This window comes from Bubalus bubalis, chromosome 19, assembly GCF_019923935.1.
Source record: "Bubalus bubalis isolate 160015118507 breed Murrah chromosome 19, NDDB_SH_1, whole genome shotgun sequence".
Classification (NCBI taxonomy): domain Eukaryota; kingdom Metazoa; phylum Chordata; class Mammalia; order Artiodactyla; family Bovidae; genus Bubalus; species Bubalus bubalis.
The window spans coordinates 66,237,477-66,250,941 of record NC_059175.1 but is presented as its reverse complement, the minus strand read 5'-3'; the positions used below and the strand labels follow the sequence as shown (position 1 = coordinate 66,250,941).

The 13,465-nt window shown below is 45.1% G+C and overlaps 1 long non-coding RNA gene across 2 annotated transcripts in view; it reads left to right on the top strand.

The window, feature by feature from the left end:
• The window catches only part of LOC123330549, a 46,566-nt gene extending 33,727 nt beyond the window's left edge, over positions 1-12,839 (top strand). For both annotated transcript variants that reach the window (XR_006546551.2, XR_006546550.2), the window contains 3 exons: positions 6,369-6,599; positions 7,887-10,492; positions 11,010-12,839. This is a non-coding gene — a long non-coding RNA (uncharacterized LOC123330549). The remainder of the gene's footprint in view (positions 1-6,368; positions 6,600-7,886; positions 10,493-11,009) is intronic.
• The last annotated feature ends 626 nt before the right edge of the window (positions 12,840-13,465 follow it).

Below are 13,465 nucleotides of genomic sequence, written 5' to 3'. Positions count from 1 at the left end.
ACCGCCACCTCCACAAAGCCTTGCTCCTGGGTTCTTTTCCTTCTTTGTCCTGCATCCATAGAGCTTGCACTGGGATTACCCACCCAGGAGTTTGCTCCTAAGACCTGCTTAAAGACAGGGGGTGTCCATGGTACAGTGTCTTTTAGGTGGTGTGTGCTTAGAGAATGCTGAATGGAATGGGACTCCATCTCTGAAGATGACACTTTTGCAAATTTTTCGGTGTAGGTTTTTTTTCATTTTGACTAAATATGCAGTTAAGATGTGGATTAAAGCCAGTTGCACGAATGATCCTCATTAACTGTCTTAACCCTAGAAAGATTTCTGAGGAAGAAAAAGACATATAATAGTTTGTTACTAAGTAACATATCATGTTTCTTTTTTAAGGCTAATATATCTTTTGCTCCTTGGAAAAAAAGCTATGACCAACCTAGACAGCTTATTAAAAAGCAGAGACATTACTTTGCCGACAAAGGTATGTCTAGTAAAAGCTATGGTTTTTCCAGTAGTCATGTATGGATGTGAGAGTTGGACCATAAAGAAGGCTGAGCGCCGAAGAATGGATGCTTTTGAACTGTGGTGCTGGAGAAGACTCTTGAGAGTTCCTTGGACCGTGAGGAGATCCAACCAGTCAATCCTAAAGGACAATCCTGAATATTCATTGGAAGGACTGATGCTGAAGCTGAAACTCCAATCTTTTGGCCACCTGATGCAAAGAGCTTTTCATTAGAAAAGACCCTGATGCTGGGAAAGATTGAAGGCAGGAGGAGAAGTGGACAATAGAAGGTGAGATGGTTGGTTGGCATCATGGAGTCAATGGACATGAGTTTGAGCAAGCTCTCGGAGATGGTGATGGACAGGGAAGCCTGGTGTGATGCATTCCATGGGGTTACAAAGAGTCAGACAGGACTGAGCAACTGAACAGTAACAATATTTGCTCTTTGATACAATTATGCCATTTTGTTAAAAAAAAGTCTTGAATGTAATGTTCTTGAAATGAATCTTCTTTATTCAGCATAATAGTGTTGAAGAAAAGCCCCAAAGGGAATATCCATGAATATATATTCTGGTTCAGCCTTCTTCCTGACCATTTATATGTATTTAAAATACCTATCTGTAAGTGTGATGACCCACAAATCACCATGATGTGCAAAGATAAATAGCAGTTTATCCTGTAATTTCTTTATATTGAGAAAATTTCCTTCATTCTTATCAGCTACATCTGTTGCTACAACTTTTACTGGAGCATCTATGGCTTATTTCCTGTTGACTAAGTCCTTGGCACTGGATGAGACGGCTGTGAGCATTTTTGAACAGTACATCAGATGCTTTTCTCTGGAGCAAAGGACAAAGTTCTCCCTTCCTCTCGTTTGTCCACAAGACATGTCACCTGTCTCCCCCTGAAACAAGCAGAGGGGAAGCAAGTGATTGCTCTTTGTGGAAAAGATAGGAGAGGAAGTATTTCAAGCTTTTTTAAAAAACTGGAGTTCAACCGTTTGCAATTTTGTGCTCGTTTTAGGAGTACAGCAAACGGTTTCAGATCTCTCTCTCTCTCTGTATATGTACATATACATACATGTATGCGTGTGTGTGTATATTCTCAAGCTTTCTGATTCTCCAGCTTTTTATCTTTGTTTTAAAAATACATTCATTTTTTTCAGCTGATACTAAATGCAAATCACATGACATGCCTGTTTTTCAATTCTTTTCTATCCTTAGGGAAATAGTCAGCCTATTATAACTAAATTGGCTACTCACTACACATACTGTTCTGAAGTTGCTTTAATAGATATCTCACAATATATCTAGGAGCTTCTTCTACCTAAGTTCTGTGTAAGTATGGAGCTGCCACATTCTCTTTTATATCTACCTAAGTCTGTTAGCAGGAATGTACCAACATTTATTTAACAGTTGCACACTGAAGAGCATTTGGTTTTGAACCATCTGTTCATACAAACAAGAGTTGCCATAAGAATCCATGTGGATATACCATCTCACGTGAGTGTGAGCATTTCTGTAGGATATATTCTAAAAGCAGTCTGCTGAGTCAAAGTTGATGTGTACCTCATGTCTTGCCAAATCATCCTTGGAAAAGATTACACAGGTTTGTTCTTCACCAACCGAGTACAACAGAGCCTGTTTCCCGTGAGCTCACCAGCAGAGTGTACTACCAAACAGTTAGGGTTTTGTGAATCAAGCATGTACAAAATTATATGTCTGTCAAGTTTTAATTTGTGGCCCTCTTTTTTTTTTTGTATTAAATTTTCTTTATTTTTTAAAATTAAAATTAGTTGATTTATGGTAGTATATGACTTCAGGTGTACAACATAGTGATGCAATATTTTTATAGATTAAATTCCATTTAAAGTTATTATAAAATGTTGGTTATACTCCCTGTGTTGTATATTATATGCTTGTATCTTGTTTTAAAAAATTTATTAATTTTTTAATTGAAGGATAATTGCTTTACAGAATTGTGTTGTTTTCTGTCAAACCACAACATGAATCAGCCGTAGGTGTACATACATCCCTCCCTCTTGAACCTCCCTCCCATGTGTGGGCCTCCTGAAGTGAGGTTTGTTCATCTGTTTGTTCATTCTGCTAATGTTAATTGAGTGCTTACTGTGTGCAGATGCCTTGCTGTTCACTAGTTATGCAGCCTGGAACACAATGAACCCCAAATGACACCTGATTCTCAGGCAGTGGGCATTTTAGAGCAGACAGACAGAGGAAAATGTCAGGTGGTAATAAGTTCTATGAAGTCAAAGAAACTAAGGACTAAAGAGTGTGGGGTGCAGGGTTGTGGTGTTAAATGGGGATAGTGATGGGCATTAGTGCAAAGCCCTGATGGGGGTGAGGAAGAGAGCCATGTGGGCTTCCAGGGAGGAGTTCCAGGGAGATGGCACACAGGCGTAAAAGTTTGGAGCCATGCTTGGCACCCACGCTGCTCATCAATTGCTGCATAACCAACCCAAACCAAGCAGAGCATCACTTGGTTATGCTGGGGATTCTGTGGGTTGTGAACTTGGACGGCCACAGTGGGGATGCCCTCCTTGCTCTTTGGTGCTAAGGCCTCACCTGGGAGGAGAGCTAGGTCTAACTTGAGGTCAGAAGCTGAGATCACACGGAGCTCTCTTTGTTCACATGTTGGCCCCGGGCTGGGATGGTTTGAAGGTCGCGGTCAGCTAGGACTGTCACACGGAGTCCCCATTTCTTTCCTCCTGGACAGCAGGGCTTCTTCTGGCTTAGCGAGCAGTTTCTGAATGAGGGCATTCTGAGAACGAGTGTTCCAAGAGCACGAAGTGGAAGCTGAAGGGCTTCTTATGACCTAAACTCAGAATTCACAGTCTGTTGATCAAAACAGACAGACTCTCAGGGGAGGGGCATGAACGAAACCTCTTCAGGGTAGAGATGAAGTCACATTACTGGGCAATGCGTTAGTAATGGTTCTTCAGAGAAACAGAAGCAACAGGATCTATCTGTCTATCATCATCTATCTCCCTATCTGTCGGTCTATCTATATATCTGGATCTATCTACCTACCTATAGCTTTTATCTACCTCTCTATACATGCCTTTATAGATATATAGAGTAAGAGGAGGGGAAAGAGATATGTTTTTTTTTTTTTTAAAGAATTGGCTCATACAATTGTGGGGGATAAGTCCAAAATCTTGCAGGGTAGGCTGGTAGCCCGAAGACCCAGGAAAGAGTTGGTGTTCCAGCTCAAGTCTGAATGCATCAATTCTCTCTTCCTCTGGGGATCCCAATCTTTATTTTAAGGTATTCAACTGACTGGATGAGCCCCCCTGCCCACTCTCCCCTCCCCACCCTGCCAGGGCTTCCCTGGTGACTCAGATGATTAAGAATCTGCCTGCAATGCAGAAGATGTGGATTCAATCCCTGGGTTGGAAAGATCTCCCAGAGAAGAAAATGGCAACCCACTCCAGTGTTCTTGCCTGGGAAATCATATGGACAGAGGAGCCTGGCGGGCTACAACCCATAGGGTCACAAAAACTTGGACACAACTGAGCAACTTTCACTTTCACCCCCCACTATGGAAGGTAATCTGCTTTAGATTAAGTCCACTGACTTGAAGGTTAATGTCATCTAAAAAATACATTCACAACAACATCTAATCTGGTGTTTGAGCAAATATCTATGTACCATCTTTGTTTTAAGGTATTCAACTGATTGGATGAGTCCCCTCACCCTCACCATGGGCATTCCCTGGTGGCTCAGACAGTAAAAGCATCTGCCTACAATGTGGGAAACCTGGGTTCGATCCCTGGGTCAGGAAGATGCCATGGAGAAGGAAATGGCAACCCATTCCAGTACTCTTGCCTGGAGAATCCCATGGATGGAGGAGCTGGTGGGTAGCAGTCCATGGGGTTGCAAAGAGTCGGACACGACTGAGCAACTTCACTTCACTTCACTTCTGTGTACCATGGCTTGGCCGAGTTGACAGACAAAATTAATCATCACAGGCAACACTGATGCTGCCATCTTTGGGGAGCTCTTCCACATCAAGCTTGGAGAAGAAGGAGGCCAGTGCTGCCGGAGTGGGAGAAGAGGGGGCCAGTGTGGTAGGAAGGTAGAGAGGTTGCAGGGAACCAGATGCCTGGGCTCTGGGGCCATGGACTGCAGGCTTGGATCTGAGATGGGAAACCGATGTAGGGTTACATTTCAAAGGGGTTACTCTGCCTGCCCTGTGCAGAATGGCATAGAGAACAAGTATGAAAGCAGAGGGCTCAGTGAGGAATCACAAGACTCCAAGCAAAGGTGATTGTGGTGAGGAGTGGGTAAGATTCTGGATCTTCTCAGAAGGCAGAGCCGATAGGATGCATTGTTGTTGTTCAGTCGATAAGTCGTGTCCAGCTCTTTACGACCCCGTGGATTGCAGCACACCAGGCTTCCCCGTCTTTCAAGAGTTTGCTTGGATAGCTAACTCTGACCCTACTTGAGGTCAGAGTTTGCACAAGCTCATGTCCATTGAGTCGATGATGCCATCTCATTCTCTGTTGCCCCTTCTGACAGATTCTTTATTGTCTGAACCACCAGGGAAGCCCTAATAGGAAGCATTAACACATTAGATATGGGGGCATGGGAGAGTAAGATTCGGGGTGACTCCACGTTTTGGAAAGTACAGGTTGGAGAATTTTTTCATGCTTTAGAGACATTTACATTTCGTGTTCCTTAAACTCTCTTACTACATACTGTGCCCATGTTTTCCTATTGCACTGTTGGCCTCTTTCTTAAGGATTTATTGGAACTTATTATGTGCTAAGAAAATAAACTCTTATGTATGAAGTTAGTTGCAAATATTTCTTTTAGCTCTCCATTTGTTTTATAACTTTGGGGTTTTTTTTTTTTTTTTTTTTTTACTGCTTGGAATTATTAGTTTTTGCTTTTAGTAGTATGTTAATCTGTTTTTTATGTCTCCTGGGTTGAAGAGCTCTTATTTTTATATGAGATTCAACAAGATATGAGGTCATTTGCTTTGCATAAAAAACATTTTCTGTTTCCAGTGGAACTAGAAAAACATTGTGTAAGCCAGGGTTTAGGAGTAATAAAGATTTGTAATTTATAAGTTTAGAAACACAGTTTAAATCTTGACCATTTCATCTGAAGCACCATAAGCAGAACTACTCTGTGTTAAAGTAGCCTGAATTGAATTCTGATTCCTAGCTTTACTCTTTACTACCACTTTTGACAGTGATTTTGGCAAATAATTGAAGTAGGCTGAAGAGAGGCTGAATGACAGAGAAAACAATGTAGAAAAGTTTGGTTAGTTCTTGAATAATTAGGTTGAAATAGCTTTAATCCATTCATATTGTGATTCTTAACATTCTAATCTTTTGCTTCCATAATAATTTGATTAAACTGTAGTGGATTATACTTGACTTAAAACAGCCAATGGTGAGTATCAATGAATTCAGCTTTATAGACAAATAAAGCATCAGTTTGGGAAAGTGTACTTTTCAAGAACACATATTGAACACTCTTTCACCTTAGCAGAACCAAGCATTATTTCCATATTAGTTGCTGATTTCTCTCTGGTTTTGAATTGCAGAAAAACGTGTCTGCACTTTTTATGTTTGATAAGAATTAAGGTCAACTTTTATTCTCTGTATGTTAAATTCAGGATACTTATGAATAACATTTAAGGCACATGGTAGGGAATCTTAGAGGCTGGGAAATGGCTCCTGCATCTTATTAATGCTGTTCAGATTCAATAACATAAATTAGTGTGTGATGAATAATAAATATATCCTTGTCTGTACCACATTCTTCATAATAGCAGTACTTATCACTAGATTCACATCCTATCTTAGTAATTTTGCAGAGTGAGTGGATTGTTTCTGTTTCTTCAGCCTGAGGGATAGCCGTGCAGCTGCTCACAACTCAGTCTTCTTTCTACCCGGATGACCACGCGTGGGAAGACTGGCTTCCCAAGAGGATGACTTCCATCTTGCTCTCTCTGGCTCTTCTTGTCTCTTGCTTTGAGGAAAACATCTGTCATGTTGGAAGAGCCTGGGTGGCAGGAACCTGAGTGTAGCCTGCGATCCACAGCCCAGGAGGAAATGAATCCTTCCAGCAATCACGTGAGTGGGAGAAATCCTTCCCCAGCTGAGCCTTGAGAGGTCCATAGCCTGGGAGAGACCTTGATGGAGGAGACTCAGCTTACCTGCACCTGGATTCCTAACTCATGAAAACTGAAAGGCAATACATGTTTGTGATGTTAAGTTGCTAAGTTTGGGGGAAATTTGTTATGCAGTGATAGCTAACTAATACACCTCCACCACCCAATATACTGCTAATGACTCCTTCTGCTGAGTGACTCTGTGTAGTCTCTGGAGCACAGGCTGGCCCTGGCCCCCTTTGGGGAGCCTCCTGTCTGACTCTTGCTTAGGTATATCTCTCTGTGCTCTCCTGGTGTCTGGCTGAGAGCTTTGGTGCCCTCATGACAGAGGTGTTGCCATTTACTTGTCTGTTCCCAGGGCCAAGGGCTCGAAGAATGGAGTCTCGTCCCTACTGTTATTTATTCTTCCTCCTTCCAAACTGATGAGGATGATGTGTCACCAAGGCTTTTAGGAGACAGGAGAACATGGAAAAGTTGTGAAGTCTGTGACTCAAGGACCTCAGGGAAGTAATGGGAAAGACCCTGCAGAAATACCAATAGTTGGTTATAAGAAGGGCTTCCCCGATGTCTCAGTGATAAAGAACCCACCTGCCAATGCAGGAGATGCAGGTTCCATTCCTGGTCTGGGAAGAGCCCCTGGAGAAAGAAATGGCAACCCACTCCAGTATTCTTACCCGGAGAATCCCTGGAACCTGGTGGGCTATACAGTCTGTGAGGTCAGACATGACTTAGTGACTGAACAACAACAACAGCAAAAGTTGTAAGGAGGTGTCTAAATCTCTGTGTTTGTCCCCCAAACTCCCAACAGTGCAAGCTCTGTGTCCATCATTCCACACGCCACCTTCGAGTCACAATGTCCACCCTGGGTCTGTGATGTGTGATCCTGGCCCACATCCACTGCTGACTTATTAGGGCCAGACAGCAGTGCCAGTGAGATTCTCCCAAGAGGGAATTTGCAATTTTGGATTGAGAAGCTCAGGGAATTGGAAGCCCTGGGGCTGAGTCAGGGAGTTATATTGATGCAGGGCACGTCTCCTTCTGTATTCTGTCTGGAATATGGAGCGGCTCTAATGAAGTCTACGGAGAGCAGTTTCTCAGGACTTGGGTACGAGAATATGCCAGAGACATTCTTGATGGACAAGGCCAGCCAAGAATATGTACAGGATCTAAGCTTTGTGGGAAACTCTGCTCTTGAGCCCAGCGATGCTAGAATGCAGTTAATCTATTTGACACTTTGATTCATCTACAGCCTGCTTCCTGCTCTTGGAGATCTTCTCAACCTCTTGGATATTGTCTGGCTGTTTCTCTAGGGTGCACGTAGGTGAACACCCACATGTGTATGTGTAAGTATGTCTGTTGCACAGGTGAGTCAGAATGTGTGTTCATGCATGGGTCTATATATGTATGAGTGGTGTGCACATGTATGTGTGTGTGTGTCTGCTATCTGCTCCACTGGAACTGGGAAGGACTAAGTTCATCACCCTTTCAAAGCCTGAGGTGTTTATACAGGCTCTAGCACAAGGGGCTTGATTTTTTTAAGGCTTAATTTTGTCCCATGGAAAAAGGAAAAAGTAGAACCAAGCTGACAGGGGATGAGATGGTTGGATGGCATCACCAGCTCGATGGACATGAGTTTGAGCAAACTCTGGGAGATGGTTAAGGACAGGGAAGCCTGGGTGCTGCAGTCCATGGGGTTGCAAAGAGTCAGACAGGGACTGAGTGACTGAACAACAAAGAACCAAGCTGAAGATGCGTTAGTGGTGTGGGCATCTGGCTGGGCCCAAGACAGCAGCAGACCTGCCTGGCTGGCCTTGGCCCCTGCTGCCTGGAGCACTGACCTTAACGGCAGGGCTGAGAGGCCACCCGGGGCCTCTCCAATGGAGGCGCTGCTGTTTTCAGGCTGGAGGCCGCGCCGTGCTCTCGCCTGCGCGGGGCTGACCCACTTCTGCGGAGGGATCACCAGGTGGGCCTGCGCTAGCTGTTTCCTCTCCTGCGGCTTCTTATTCTTGCCCGGCACACCGGATGGCTGTGCCGCTTCTGATCCCCGTGATCATCGAAGTTAGCCTGTGTGTGTGGTGTGTGCACGCATGCAAATGTACTACTGTTCTTTTGTTTTCGTATTGGAGCCTTGCCAGGTACCCATGTGTAGTCCGTGGGGTCTGGGGGGCAGGGGAGGGCGGCTGTCTGTTCCGCCACAGGGTCATGACCACTGCCCGTCCCCTGCCCCCCCTGCCTCCCATCCTGGTAATGATGCCACAGTCTGCCAGGCACCTGGGAGGGGACTCTCCCCTTGGGCAGGCTGTTGGGGGCGTGGAGCCTGGAACCGCCCTGCAGACTCCTCTCTCGTGTGTGTGTGCAGAAGAGGCGTGGAGAGCTGGCTGGGACCAGAGGGGTCACCCCCCGCCCCCGGAACTAGGTTGTGGGGAAGATGGGGGTGGGTCTGGTGGCTTTGGAGAAGGTCACCAGCATCTCCTTGGCTGATGAGACGGATTGGATGAAGATCAGGCTGGATGAGATGTGGTCTACGTGTGGCTGTCGGATTGATCAGTCGAGTGTCGCCCCAGCTTTACCGCAATAACCTATCTGAAAGACCACCCGATGATATTCAGCAGGAGAAGGCGAGCCCACTGCACTTCCATGGGATTCTACTCGGAAACTGGTAGGCACCGACCGCAGCCCATCCAGTTTCAGTTCCTGCCTGTGAGCTTATTTTGAGTCTTATTTACATCATAATTTGAAAAAAAAATTCGTTACCAGTTTTGAGGAAAAAGTAAAGGAAGTTAGAAAGCTCCCTTCTGGTCTTTCCAAGTCACCCGTTGGGATTCCCTGGTGGCTCAGCTGGTAAAGAATTCAGCTGCAATGCAGGAGACCTAGGTTCAGTCCCTGGGTTGGGAAGATCCCCTGGAGAAGGGAAAGGCTACCCACTCCAGTATTCTGGCCTGGAGAATCCCATGGACTGTATAGTCCATGGGGTAGCAAAGAGTCGGACACGACTGAGCGACTTTCATTTTCACTTTCAAGTCACCTGTTGGTCATAGCGTTTTGGGCAAATGTAGGTGAAGTCAAACAGGTTCTGCTTCTTTGTCCCTGTTGACCTGATGCGTTGATGCCTAATATAGAGTACTTGTAGTACGTTCCTTGGATGGACCATCTGTGGCGGATTCATTTTGATATTTGGCAAAACTAATACAATTATGTAAAGTTTAAAAATAAAATTAAATTAAAAAAAAAATAAAAACACCTAGTTTGTCTACCTCAACTGGGACTCTAGACAGGATTGTATGGAATAGTCTGATTTGATGGTTAAAATACTGGATTAATGGCTTCCCAGGTGGTGCTAGTGTTAAAGAACCTGTCTGCCAATGCAGGAGACTGAAGAGACATGGGTTCCATCCCTGGGTTGGGAAGATCCCTGTAGAAGGGAACAGCTACCCATTCCAGTATTCTTGCTTGCAGAATCCCATGGACAGAGGATTCTGGTGGGCTATAATCCATGGGGTCACAGAGAGTTGGATATGACTGAGGCGACTGAGCATGCATGCTGGATTAGGGTATGATTTGTACGACTAGAATTTTTTTTGATGTGAACCATTTTGAAAGTCTTTCTTGAATTTGTTACAATATTGTTTCTGTTTTTTTATATTTTGAGTTTTTAGTTGCAAGGAATGTGGGGATCTTAGCTACCTGACCAGTTGTCCACCCTGCACCACCTGCATTGGAAGGTGAAGTCTTAACCCCTGGGCCACCAGGGAAGTCCCGCATGTGACTGGCTTCACCTGGAGAGGCGGAACTGAAACTCCTGGGCCACAAAGGAGACCCTTACGCAGTGGCTCCAACCCCTCACGTGCCCCTTTGGTGGGTCCTCGGAGGACCAGGAGGGGGGCGGTGTCTGGGCGGGGATGTTGAGGAGACCAGCCCTGAGGCAGAGCGGGGCTTGGGGCCTGGAGAACAGCCTGGGTTTCCTTGCAGAAGGCACCGCACACAAAGGGCGCTCACAGGGACACGCAGCCTGTGCGGGGCTTGCTCTGCTCTAAGAAGGCTTCTTGTGCTGACAGGTGTGAGCCATCTGGGGCCCTGTCTCTCCTGTCACACACCCAGATCCTCTCTGCAGCTCCCTGGATCCATCTGGGTGCAAAAGAGGTTCCCCTGCCCCCACCTGTGTCTCCCTCCCACCAACCCCACCTCCCTCCCTGACCTGCTTTCTTCCTATTGTTGGAATCACGCTGCTCTGAGTTTTAGAAATCTAGCCTCTTTCCTAAATTCTTCTATTTATTTTTGAAGATTTTTTTTTTGATGTGGACCATTTTTAAGGTCTGTATTGAATCTGTTGCAATACTGCTTCCATTTTATGTTTTGGTTTTTTGACCACAAGGCACGTGGGATCGAACCTGCAGCCCCTGCTAGAGAAAGTGTTAACCACTGGACAGCCAGGTAAGTCCCCCCATACCCCTCTTCGATTAAACTTTCTAACGCCCCGATAATCACACCACTTTACAAGCTTCTCCTCAGGTGTTCTGCCCACTTACCCTTTCTTGGAAACATGGAAGCCCAGCTGCTTTTTCCCTCCTTATTTGTCTTTTTGTCCAAGCCTGTGTTTCCTCCCACTGCCCTGCTGCAGGTCCCTCCCTGATTCCCCCAGAGCCTCTCTCTGCAGCTGAGAGTCACCCATCATCTCTTAGGGAGACTGCCATCTCTGTTGACCCAGGGGCTGTTTAATTTCCCTTGGTTCAATCGTTCAATTTTTTTTTAAAAAGTTAAAATGGATGTTGTGACTCTTGCGCTGATGGAGGGCGGACGGTCATGGCCAGGAAGCCTTTGGTTCTTGAGCCTCTGATTCCTGGAGCTGGACTCATGAGTGTGATGCTGGCACCTCTCAGTCAGGAGCGTAAGGAGGCACTGGGGTTTCCATCACAGATGACGTGGCTGCCAGTGACGTTTGTCACCAAAACTGCTTGCCTCTTTCACCGGGGGCCTGGAGATGGCCAGGAGGTGGTGAGGGGCAGAGAAACGGGTCAGACTTTCTGTTGATAAGGAAAACCTCACAGCTTTTGACAGGAGTTATTACGGGATGCTTACTAACAAGGTACAAATGAAACTTACTTTTTGTTTTTTAAAATAAGATGTTACCTTTAGATTTAAAATACAATTTAAACATTTTAAAATTTAATATGTGCATTTTACTTTTGCTTGTTTTATTTATTTATTGCAGTATAGTTGATGTCATGGTCCGTGTGTGGGTTGGAAAAGAATTTCCAGACATGAGGCAAGATGAGAGGAGAATAAAGTTTATTAGCATGGGAGATGCTGCTAGAACAGCAGCCTGGCTAAAAGGAGAGCTGACCCGTTTCTCAGGCTAGTAGCTGATTTTTATAGCCTGGAGACAGAGGAAGTTCCTACTGGAATGGTGGCGATAGTTGATTGGTTAAGATGCTATAGGGGTGGGTACTAGGGTTGTTGAAGGAAGGGGGACCCCTTCTAGGCCCCAAGAGTGGGCTCCAGTCAAACACTCGGGAATGAATTGTCCGAGGAGACACATGAGCTGACGAAGCAAGAGACGGTTGGGAAGGGGCTCCAGGGGTGAGTAGCAGGCTAAAGGAACCTAGCAGGCCAGCTCTGCCATGGGGCTCGCAGTTTCAGGTTTTAAGGTGATGGGGTTAGTTTCCGGATTGTCTCTGGCCAATCACTTTGACAGAATCCTTCCTGGTGGCACACGCATTGCTCAGCCGAGATGGATTTCAACAAGAAGGCTTCTGGGAGGGGATCAGACACGTGATGTCTCCTTTTGAGCTTTCCTGAACTCTTCTGGTTGCTAATGGTTTATTAGTTCTGTGCTCTTTGCCAGGACTTCCTGTGTAAAATAACTCACACAAATGGTTACTATGCTGCCTGGCCAGGGTGGGCAGTTTCAGTCAGTATGTTTCTCCGAACAGGTGGGTATTTTACCTAATATGGGGATCGGGGAACTGGCCAGTTTAGATCTGGAGGCTCGTGGTAACAGTTGCTATGGGGCTTGGACAGTTCCAGATTTTTTGCCCTGTGACCTTGGCTCCACACCTGTGACCTTGGAATAGGGCTCCACAGTGGATGTATAATATTATATAAGTTACAGGTGTGTAATACAGCACTTCACAATTTTTAAAGGTTACACTTCATTTATAGTTATAAAATATTTGCTGTATTTCCTACATTGTACAATATATCCTTGCAGCTCATTTTATACATAATATTTTGTTTTTAATCCCCTACCGCTGTATTGCCCCTTTCCCCTTCCCTCTCCATACTGGTAACTCTAAATCTGTTCTCTATATCTGTGAGTCTGAGCTTTTGTTGTTATATTTACTAGTTTGCTGTATTTTTTCAGTTCAGTTATCAGCCGCTCAGTCATGTCTGACTCTTTGTGACCCCATGGACTGCAGCACATCGGGCTTCTCTGTCCTTCACCATCTCCTGGAGCTTGCTCAAACTCATGTCCACTGAATTGGTGATGTGATCCAACCATCTTGTCCTCTGTTGTCCCCTTCTCCTCCTGCCTTCAATCTTTCTCAGCATCAGTCTTTTCCAAGCAGTCAGTTCTTCTCATCAGGTGGCCAAAATATTGTCCAAAGTAAGGTAATGGTCAAAATTCTCCAACCAAGCTTCAACAGTATGTGAACTGAGAATTTCCAGATGTTCAAGCTTCATTTAGAAAAGGCAGAGGAACCAGAGATCAAACTGCCAACATCAGTGGGATAATAGAAATAGCAAGGGAATTCCAGAAAAGCACCTACTTCTCCTTCATTGACTATGCCAAAGACTTTGATTGTGTGGATCACAGCAAACTGTGGAAAA